Genomic DNA, 11,578 nt, shown 5'->3' with positions numbered 1-11,578 from the left:
GCAGCAGATGTTAGCTCAGGGCTGATCTTCCTCCAAAAAAAAAAAATTGAAAGCAACACTAGAGCCAAGTCCTGAAGGAGACTAGGAATTTGTGGGTTGGAAAAGGGAATTCCAGGCTGAGTAAAGACTTAGGAAAGCATTCAGGAAGGCACTGGGTGCTGGCAGGTCCATTTCACAGAAAGCTGCATTTGAGAAGGGTCTGGAAAGAGGTGTCAGAGTCCTCCAGACAGAAAACAGGAGGAAGGGCCTTTCAGTCAGTGGCTGGGAAATATGAAAGAGCAGGGCGCTAGTGGGCAGGAGTTAGGTATGGCCGATGCACTGGCTGTAGGCAGTAAAGCTGGACGTGTAGGTTGGGGCCGAATTGCAAAGGACCTTGAATGCCCTGGCAAGGCTTTGGACTTTATCCTGTAGGCAGGAAGTAGGCAGTGAATAATAAGATGTATGTTGTAGATAACGGGGAGCATGACTGGAGAAGAGCAGGATAGGAGCCAGGGAGGCCCACAGGTGATGGCTGGCCATCTGGGGATGAAAGAAGATGCTGAGGGCTTGAATTAATTCCTTTCTGCCAGAACTAGAAGGGCAACATTTACATTTATGCCCCCAGGAGGCAAACTGGCATTCCATTTTGGTGCTCTGATTCCAGTTTGCTTTGCCTTGGAGAGGCCACAGGACAGCTGACTCGGCCGGTCCCCAGCAGACTTAGGGGGTGGAGCAGAAGCAGACATGTGTACAGCCAGGGATTGAGGGCCACGAGCCATCTCATTGTAAAAGGCCCTTGCTAAATTCAGAAAACCTCTTCCATTCCCTGTCCCAGCCACCTTGGTCTCTTAACATCCCCTAAGTGCCTGATTTCCAAGGTTTCAATGGGTTACCAGCATGAGTACTGTGGCCTGTCCTGCCTCATTTCCACCCCAGGAGGCTAAAGGTCTGGTCACAAATTGAGTTCCCTTTATTGCAGAACAGTTAGGCATTTTCAAATCAAACTGAGCCAATCCATTCATTCAACACAACAAATATTTGCCGGGTGCTACTGTGTGCTTAAGGGACTTATGGAAAAGGGGAAGGGAAAGTGGAGAGGATGGGAAAACATCTAGGTTATACTATAATGAGAGTAATTTTACTGCTTGGAGTTTTACTTGGTATATCCGAATTAGATAGGGATTTGCTTCTCATCATGTTTGAAAGGAATTCTTATCTTTAAGTTGTTCCTAGCTTAATGAGGATGTAGCCAGGTGACAAGTGTCATGAAGTAGCCTTCTGAGCAGCATATTAAACACTCATGGAGCAAGATAATACCTGTGTGGCCCGATGAGTTTCCTTAGATGCATCTACAGTTCTTACTCATGGTGGCGGGGCGGGGGGGGGGGGGGGGGGGGGGGGAGGGGGGGGGGGGCAGATCCGGGGGTGTTCTTTGTAGTCCTGGTGACGATGATGATGATGATGATGATGATGATAGGCATCCACTCCGTGACTGGTGCCCTGCTGAATGCTTTCCATACGTTCTCTCTAAATCTACCACCTAATCCTGCAAGGCAGATGTTTCACACTTGAGGGAATCAGGGTGCAGAGAGGTTGACGGATTTGTCCAAGGCCACGCTACCACTTAGCAGCAGAGCCAGGATCTGAACTCAGATCTTCTTGTCTCTAAGATTATGACCGTTCCACTCCCATGCCATCTCCCACCACTTCAAAATGGGAAGGAAATCTCAGGTAAATGAAGAAAAGCTCCTGCTAAGTCAGTGGTTCTCAAACTTTAGCGTGCATCAAAATCACTGGAGAGCTTATTAGAGTACAGACAGCTAGGTCATGCCCCCAGCGTTCCTGATTCAGAAGTTCCTGATTGTAACAAACCCAGCTGAGGCTGTGCTGCTGGTCCTGGCGCCTCTCTCAGCACCGCTGTTCTCAGGGACAGCAGCAAGCTGACTCTGCTGGCTCCCCGCTGCTCTTCCAGGTCAGTTGGCACCTCCAAAATCTATCCACTTCACCTGCCTGAAGAAGAGGTCCAGGGCATGTGCGGCCTCCATTCTTCCGCTCTGTTTTCATGGGAGTCTGTGGTAGAGACTGCAGCCTCCCCGTGACGGAGCGCAGAGGATTCCTGGCTGAGCCGTTTGCTGCCGGCTGTGCACAGACTCACCTGCCCGCCCTCTGAGCCCCGGGTCAATGCCAGGCCTCCCTGGGCTTTCCCTCACTCGCTGCTTCTCTGTGAACTGAGCCAGCTTTCCTTACTTTGTCAAGTGTGGTTTGCCAACCCTCATCACCGACAACACCCTCTCCTGATCTGCGGGACTTCGGACGGGGAGTAAGAAACCTGTTCCAGGGTGACCTGGGACACAGCATTGTCTCCATCGCCTGAGATCCTTGTTCCTCTGGGAAGATAAACTTTCTAGCAGCTTGGTCACCTTCCCAAGTTATTGTTTAACATGGGAACATGTGTTTCAAAGGCTCATGGACTTTTAGACTTGGAAGAGTTCTTAGTGGAAAAGAGGAAAGGAAGGAAACTCTTACTTACTGAAAATCTGCCATGTGTCAGGTGGGAGGCCAGAGGCTTCATATGTGTCATGGCGTTTACTCTTCACAGTGACCCTGTGAGTTAGCAGGGGTGTGTACGTGTGTTTTAATCCCCATGTACAGATGAGAAAAGTGTGATTCTGAGAAGTTCAGCAACTGGTCATGGTCACCCAGCTAGCAAGCGTAGCTGAGCCAAGATCTGACCCCAGGTCAGCTCATGCTCTTTCCACTGCCACTGGCCCATCAGTTCACAACATTGATGTTCTCTCTAACTCTGATCTAAATTTATTGAGCTTTGGGCCACACGTGAAGCCCAAAGCCTGGCTTAATAAGACAAAACCTGAGTCACTCCTGCGGTGGTCAGTGCTGGGGAAGCGATGACAGGTCCAGTTTGAGAAGCTGCCAGGGAAGTCTTAGGAGGGGCTGAGGAAAGAGGCCAGGGTCAAGCGCTGGGTGAGCAGGCGGGAGGTGCCAGGTGTCTGGAAGAATGGGTAGCAAGAGCTACTGGGAGCAAACAAAGGCAAACAGCATCGCAGGCCTCTGGGAGGAAGATGTAGCAGCCAGCCCGAGGCCTCAGCTCGGGAAAGCTGACCACTGCACTGCTCTGCAGAGCCAGGTGCCACCTTCCTGGCCAGGCTGCGGGCCTGTGTAAAGGCGGTTCCCCAGCCCAGCATGACTGGCAGTGCCTACTTTTGTACCCAGCATTGTGCCAGGGATGGAGGCTGCAGTTTTTTTTTAAATAAAGCATCCTTGTCATCAAAGAGTTCACAGTTCAGGAGTAGGTACAGGCAACTAACTAAACCCAGCCAGATAAATAGTATTTTTAATATGGTGCTTTGTAGCGTAAAGTACCTGTTCACATACACACATGATGTCCAGGGTCCCTCACAGGGACATTGCCGCAGGGGAGGGAGGAAGGGCGCCGTGCTAAGCATTCTGTCCTTCCACACCTGACGTCTCGTGGATCCTTGGCACACCCTGTGGAGTGCACAGAGGGAGTCCCAACTGCTCCTCAGGGGGTGGGTGAGTATAGCATCGAGTTGGGCTTGGAAGGATAGCTAGGAGTTCTTCATGCAGAAAAGAGGAAGAGGAGGCTACAGAGGGAACATGGCCGTTTCTTCTACTGTGGGTTTTGGTGTCGTAGGCACTTTTAGCCTCAGCTCGGGGGAAGGAGGCTTGAGACAGACTCCTAGCCCCTTCCGCTCCACTCTGAAAAGCCCTAACTTTGTTACCTCTGTCTTCCTGTGACAGCACCCTCCAGAAAAGCCAGATTATCTAAAGCGCTGGCCGGCCAGCCTCTCAGGGGCTGGTGGGTGTGCTTTCAGCTGACAACGGCTGGCTTAAGAAGATCTATTTTTTTCTCTCTGCCATCCATTTTTCCTCAATGACTATTTTCCTAGAGTCCATCATGTAATGATCCTCACAGCCCAGGGACAAATGAGGGAGGAGCCATAAACCATCAGCGTCATCTGTCCTCGTTTGAGTCAGTGAAAGAAAATGTTAGCCTGGAAACAATGAAAAATTGAGCATGAAGTCAGAGGGGGAGGAGATTTAAATGTGTCTCAACTAATGGCAAGGGAGAAAGCAAGTGAGGGATTGGAATTCAGCAGAATGGCTTCACCCTGTGCAGCTAGGGGACCAAGAGCTGGGAGGACAGGGGAAAGGACTCTCAGGAGGAAGCACAGACATTAGTGGGGTAGTGGCGGGAGAGGGAGGGGAGAGCCCTCAGGCTGCCTGAGTGGTCAGTGCCGAGCTAGCACTGAGAGGAGCTTTGAAATAGGAGAACAACCAGTCATCCACCCCAAACAGACACCACTGCCCCACTGGGGTCCTCTACGGTGGGGCTGGGCTGAATCTGCCCAAGAAAACCTTATGCAGCATCCCATTGAGACCACCTCTTCAGTGGACCCCTGACTGAAGCAGGTGGAGAACCTGGCCCTCCCGCCCCCCAGCAGCACCACAGGCCAGGAGGCAGATGGTGACTCAGGCAAGGGAAGCCCCAGGAAAGTTACTGCGAATTAGTTATGCAACCTCCTACTGTCATCAATAGGCCATGATCAGTCTCCTCTCAATCCCACTCCTTCCTTACCTGGACCCTGTGCAGCCAGGAACAGGCCCACTCTGTGCAGAAACAGCAGGACTAGGAGAAAGAAGGAGATTGAAATTATAAGCTGCACAGTGACTGGGATTTTAATAAACAGATGGAACTATAAGCCTGGAAAACCTTAAAGGACCCAAATAAGTTGCTTTCTCTAAGCCTATGGAGGGATCCAGCCAAGAAGGATTAATGCAATTATGGGAATAAAGCTAGTTTCATGCTTGCCCATCTAACGGTCACTATAAAAACAAAAACCACAAGACTCACTTAATCCTCATAACAACCCTTGGAGTTATTTTAGTTTTTTCCTGCTTTTTTCTCCCCAACTCCCCCCAGTACATAGTTGTAAATTTTAGTTGTGGGTCCATCTAGATGTGGCATGTGGGACGCCACCTCAACATGGCCTAACAAGTGGTGCCATGTCTGCACCCAGGATCCAAACCCCGGGCCGCCAAAGCGGAGCGTGCAGACTTAACCACTCGGCCACGGGGCCAGCCCCTGGTTTTGTTTTTAATTGAGATGAAATTCACAAAATATAGAATTAGCAATTATAATGCATATAATTCGGTGGCATTTAGTACATTCAGAATGGTGTGCAACCACCACCTTTTAGCAAGTTCCAAAGCATTTTCATCACCCCTTGGGGTTGTTTTCATGCCCTTGTTACGGATTGATATTGCAACTCAGGAAAGTGGAGTGACTGATTTAAGTTCATTGATGGTAGAGGTCACACTTGAACCCAGATCCTCTAACTCCCCTGGAAGGATGGAACATTTGCCTTCAGACTTTGATAACAGCCTGTGAAATGACTTCCTGTCCTGTTATCTCCCATCCCTCCAGTTGTCTTACACGCAATTAGCAGATTCATCTCCTACAGCAAGGCTCCCTCCTCAGCCTCCCAATGGGTCCTCATTAGCATCAAAGTTGGAGCTCCTTTATTGCTGTGACCTTTATGTTGATGTAATCACCAATCGACTTGTTTCTCTCCAGGGTGTGTTCCACAGGAAATGCTCGTGCATCCTCAGCTGGCCATCCTGGGCCTGGAGGCCGATCCCAGCACAGCCTGTCTCCTCTCTCTCATCCATCAGCTGCCAGCCAGCCAGCCTGCATTGGCCCTTTAGATTTCTTAGGCAGGATTTGACACCAACGCTGGTGCCTAAAACTGTAAGAAACACGTATCAAGTTCTTTGAGTGTTTCCATTGGAGCCTTTCTCAACTGACTTGAGGGGAAGGACAGGAACCCCCATCTCTCCACCTTGTTTGGCTAAATTATTTTAAGGTCAAGTAATAGATGCAATGCAGATGTTAAATACAATGATGCCAATATATATGTGTTAGTTGAAAAGATGTTCATGGTGTATTGTGAGATGCCAAAAGGTAAAATCCTATATGTACTGTCACGTGCTGCTCAACGACACAAATACATTATGAGAAATGCATCGTTAGGCGATTTTGTCGTTGTGTGAACATCACAGAGTGTACTTACACAAACCTAGATGGTATAGCCTCCTACACACCTAGGATAAAAGGTACTAATCTGATGGGACCACTGTCATACATGTAGTCCATCATTGACTGAAACATCATTATGTAGCACATGCCTGTAGTATAAATCTGTTTCAGAAAAATATATATCTACAGAGAGAGAACACATAAACGTCTTGAACTCATGCATATATTTGCATAAGAAAAAAGTTTAAAAAGATACATTCTAAAATGTTAATGATAGTTCTCTCTGGGTGGTGTAATATGGAGTGATTTTAATTTTTTCCTTCTGCTTATTTTCATATTTGCTAAGGTTTTTTTTCTATAAAAACACAGCCTGAATAAGGAAAAGAATATGGAAGAGTAAAAGAATTCCTGTAGAGCTTTGTTTATCTCCCTCAACAGGGCTTATATCACAACTAATTGTGTATATGCATCTGCTCTCCCCTCACCTTGGAGACAAGATCTCATGTCACTCACCTTGTCTTCTCCGTGACATCGCCATGACATGCTCAAGAATTAATTAGCTAGCTAACGAGTAGACTCAGGCTCTCCTCTCTCTAACCCCTCCTGAGTGATAGGCTGGTGTAAGTCTCTGACCCCAGCCCCTCAGGCGGCCTCCAGGAGGTTAAGCTTCTGACACTTCCCTGTCCTGGGTTCCTGAAGTTTCCTACCAGGCAGTGGCACCAATGAGTAAAAGGGGCAGCCAGAGGCATACCCAACTACCTCATCTGTTTCCTACACACTCCCCAAAGTCGGAGGGAGAAACAGCAAGTCTATAAACCCAGAAACTCTCTTGCGCTTGTGGGTTTCTTCTCAATGTGATTTCATTTCTATAAGGCAGATGTCTTTCATCGCCAGGGCAACCAGGAGGGAACACGGAGCAGCCTCCGCCTCAGCCTCAACTCTTATTTCGCTAAACTCCCACTGAGTTCTGAGCTCACTTCACTTCATGTTTGTGGTTGTGAGAATGTAAACATTCTTCAATTCTGCTTTTTCGGGTTTTTGTTTTGTTTTGTTTTTTTAATCTTGTTTTGCCTCTCTTTATAAGTTCTGGCTAATATGTATAGTTTCTCTGGCAATTTACTAGCTTAACTCATTTTATTTTATTTTTACCAGCTAACCTTGATCTCCTTCACTTCTCTTGTACTGTCTTGTGATCAGTATTGCTCACTCAAAATAGATGAACATGTATTTTCAATGTACTAAAAACTAACCAGAAGGTCAGAACTGGAAATTTCCAGTTGAGAGAATGCTGGAGGGAACAGCTTTAACTATGTTTGTTTTTCCCCCTTGATTCGCATTTTTCCCCTTGGTTTTCCTTTCCAGCTCCACGGCGGTACACACACATTTCTAGACTACACTGGAGGAGCAGCTCTCTGTGGCATGGCCTGTTTGGGTGAGACATGAGTTAATTCTCTCTTTTCCTGGTGAAGCTCAGAGGTCTGAGCCTGACGGGCAGAGAACTAGACTCCTCAGTCATAATGAAACTCACATAGCCTCCCATTTCCTCTCATCCTCTCTTGTCCCAGTTAAAATATCTGTGAATTAGACCCCATTTCTAGAATTCTGTCCCTAACAACGTTGTTCTCACAGGAGCTGAGCTTCAGCAGTCTAAACACACTAGCCTTGCCCAGCACATGGCCCTTAACTGTTAAAGGAATTAAGTCTAGTGAAATAGAATCAAACCGAATTGAACTGCTAGGCTATAAACTAGCCTTGCGAATAAGGGCCACTGGCCCGTTATATGTAGCCCAGCCGAAGCCACAGCACCTGAGAAGACGTGGGCACAGCATTAGGACCCATTCTGGGGGTTTGGAGGGTTTCTCTTCTTGGCTCATTGCTCTGTGGGTCGGGTCTGGTTTCTCACAGTCACTACCTGTGGTAAACGACTGGCTTTGAATCAAGTCAAGAGTGCGAGCTCAGCTTGGGTGTGAATGAGCGTAAATAGGAGAGGGAGCCCCGGGAGGGAGAAAGAGGAGGAGGTGGCCTCCTCCCACCGTCAGTGAAGAAAAAAATGCAACTATCAGAAACGTGAGAGAATTAATGATGTGAAACGAGCTGTGTAACTCATGGTCCTGCCCTCTCTGGATAGGTCCTTGCCCTGAAAGTAGGTGAAAACAGCCAAACCCAGAGAGGTGCACATGGGCCACCTCAGCGTGCAGCCTGACCCTGGGACCTGGAGGGAAGGGAAGGAGGAAAGTCAACCACTGTGCTAGGTTTTGCAAGTTGTTTTCATGACAAATCTGGGACATAGATGTTATTCCCATTTTACAGAAGGGAAACTGAGTCCCAGAAGGGTTAAATAGTATAACGGAAAGGACATCACCTTTAGAGGCAGGTAGAACTGGGTTCTAACATCACAGGAGCCGTCCTCTACCCTCCCTGACCCTCAGACTCCTCATCTGTGAATGGGAGATATTACTGCCTACCTCAGAGAGTTGTCACAAGGATGAAATATAATTAAAGGACATGATACATAGAAAGCAACACCCTGCCCCATAGGAGGTAGGTTTTCATTGAATGTGACTGCTCTTGCTCCCTGCCCAAAGTCAAGCACCTGGCAGGCCACAGGTCACAAGCCCAGGTCACCTGCCCCCTGGAGGGTGAGGGAGGGACCCTGCTTTAGGGCAGAATCCCCATGCCCCTTGGGTCTCCCTGTGCCTGCCCAGGAATCAGCAGCTGGAAGGAGTCTCCCACAGCTGGGGAGGAGACGGAGAGGGGGCTTTCCAGGCTCCTAGACAGCTCCACTCCCTCACACACGCCCCTCCCCTGAGCCTGCCTCACTCGCCCAGCCTGGTGACCCCTCTTTTGTGCTTGCTTTCAGGTGACACACCCTGCACTCAAAGAAGGGCCAGTTCTGTCCTATGGGGCTCAGAGAAGCCCCAACTCAGACCTCAGCCCCCTGACGGGTCTCACCACTTCAGCCTCTGTGTTAAAACTCACTATGTCCCCCCGACTGGCCTAGATCCCACCACCTTTCACAGAGAGGCAAAATGTTTGTGGCCTACACCAGGAAGCCTTCCATCACACTGTTAGCTGCAAATAACTCTGCCTGGCACGGCTCACTTGCTGCTGTCACCTCCTGCTCTGCATCCCTGTAGTTGGGTGTGCCTCCTCCAGAGGACTTCCACTCCACTCCCCAGGAAGGACAGCCCCCTCCTTTTCCTTCAGGGGTTTCTCTCCTGCCTCCTCCTCCACCAGGTAGGCCCTGCCTCTTGGGGAGAGGTCAGCAGGGGACCTCCAGTTTGCACATGACCCCCTGGATCAGGTGAGGAAGGAGGAGAAAATCATTTGGCCTCCACTTTCTCAAATCCAGCTTTGCCAACAATAAAGCCAATACTTTTAGCCCTGAGCCAATTTCTCAATTGGTTGAAACCCAGAGGGAAGAAGAATGTGATTTCCATTCAGACCTCAGCAGCAGACTGGGAGCTCCTGGAGGGAAGAAACTATTTCTTTCTTATTCTTAGTAGATAAAAAATTTACGTAATACTTAGTACATATAAAAATAAAAAAAAACATGCAGGGGCCAGCCCGCTGGTGCAGCGGTTAAGTTGGCACGTTCTGTTTCGGCAGCCCGGGGTTCACTGGTTCGGATCCCAGGTGCGGACATGGCACCACTTGGCAAGCCATGCTGTGGCAGGCATCCCACGTATAAAGTAGAGGAAGATGGGCGTGGATGTTAGCTCAGGGCTAATCTTCCTAAAAAAAAGGAAAAAAAAAAAAAGAAACATGCAACATATCCGTAAGTTATAAAGCACAATTATAAACACTCTACCTAGGAACGCATCCGTTCCATCGCCTCCCATCTATGCCCCTGCCTCCTCACAAAAAGTCACCACTATCCTATATTCTGAGCTTAACGATGCCTTCAATATTTTGTTTTCAGTTTTAGCAAATATGTATGCATTTCTGAGCTATATATACTTTGATTGTTCTGGGTTTTTTGGGGTGGGGTTCTTTGTAAATAATATCAAGCTGAATTTAATCGTCAGTGGTCATGAGATTTACCATTTAAAGATGGATGTGCGCCTCTCCCCGACAACTCAGCAGTCCCCCCCTAGGTATGGTATGTACCCTAGTGCAGTGGTTTGCAAACTTTTCGATCTCAGGACTCTTTTATGCTCTTAAAAATTAAAGATCCCATCCCAAAGAGCTCTATTTTTATGTGGGTTATATTTATTGATATTTACTATAATAGAAATGAAAACTGAAACATTTAAAAATATTTATTAATTTTAAAATAAACTCATTACATGTTATGTTCACACAATATATTTTATGAAAAAGAATTATATATACTTTAAAAGTTAGAGAGACGAGTGGCATTGTCTTACATTTTGCAAATCTCTTTTTTATCTGACCTAATAGAAGACAGCCTCACAGAGACAGATAATTGGAAAAGGTAGGAGTATTGTAATAGCCTTTTCTGATAATTGTGGATAAATTATGCAGCCTCTGGAAAACTCCGCTGAATTTGCCTAACAGAATGAGAATGAAAATTATTATAAAAATAGTTTTGATCTCATGGACCCCTAAAAGGGCCTCAAGGACCCCTGTGGGTCCCTGGATGACACTTTGAGAACCATTGCCTTAGCGACACTTGCACACGTGCACCAGCAGGGATGTGCTAGATTGTTCACTGCAGTATTGTTTGTAATAGAAAAAGCTGGAGAGAACCCAAACATCGTCCATCAGTGGAAGAATGATAAATTAATTGTGGCTCATTCACACAATGGAATATTTTACAGCAGTGAAAATAAAGCCTCTTTTCCCCATTTTTGTATATGAGAAGTCTATGTATTAGGAGAGTTGTTGCATTTTGACTGAGTAGCTCATTGGATGGCTATGGTCTAGTCTTAAATGAGGCCATGCACAAAGTAGTTCTTTAAGAAATGGGCAGGCCCAACCCTGGTGACATAGTGTTTAAGTTTGGCGTGCTCCAGTTTGGCGGCCTGGGTTGAGTTCTTGGGTGCAGACCTACACCACTCATCTGTAATGGCCATGCTGTGCCAGCGACCCACATACAGAAAGAGGAAGATTGGCAGCGGATGTTACCTCAGGGCAAATCTTCCTCAGCAAAAAAAAAAAAAAAAGAAAGAAAGAAAGAAGAAGAAAGAAATGGAAAAATGAACAAACATACCCAAAGGCTATGAATGGAGAGGCAAGGCCAGAGTCACTTGACTTCCTGCTGTGACTTTTGTCATGTTAAATTTTCAGGCTGAAGCCTTTTTATTTTCTGAAGTACTTGATTGCAGACTAATGATTAAAAGCTAACTTCCTGTTTTAAAGTGATGTTTACGTCAGCCCAAAATACTTTCCAAACAGTGGGACTTCATAAACACTAGCTCACAGAGAATTCAGCAAATTTATGAAAAGATCTTCCCTTTGGAAGTTTGACAGCACAGAGCTAAAACAAGCACATTTTGTGTTTAAAACCGAGCCTTCTTGCTGGAATAAAAACATTTGAAAGCAAAATCTTCCTAC

The 11,578-nt window shown here is 47.1% G+C and overlaps 1 long non-coding RNA gene across 1 annotated transcript; it reads right to left on the bottom strand.

Moving 5' to 3' along the window:
- Positions 1-3,313: 3,313 nt before the first annotated feature.
- LOC102148957 (uncharacterized) lies at positions 3,314-9,793 on the bottom strand. The gene is made up of 4 exons (XR_001379102.3): positions 9,505-9,793; positions 5,456-5,768; positions 4,598-4,648; positions 3,314-4,013 (listed from the first exon to the last, which is right to left on the bottom strand). It is a non-coding gene; the product is annotated as an uncharacterized lncRNA (long non-coding RNA).
- Positions 9,794-11,578: the final 1,785 nt, after the last annotated feature.

The sequence above is a fragment of the Equus caballus genome, chromosome 1, assembly GCF_041296265.1.
Source record: "Equus caballus isolate H_3958 breed thoroughbred chromosome 1, TB-T2T, whole genome shotgun sequence".
NCBI classification, from domain to species: Eukaryota; Metazoa; Chordata; class Mammalia; order Perissodactyla; family Equidae; genus Equus; species Equus caballus.
The sequence above is the reverse complement of the archived record's forward strand: the minus strand, read 5'-3'. Positions and strand labels throughout refer to the sequence as shown.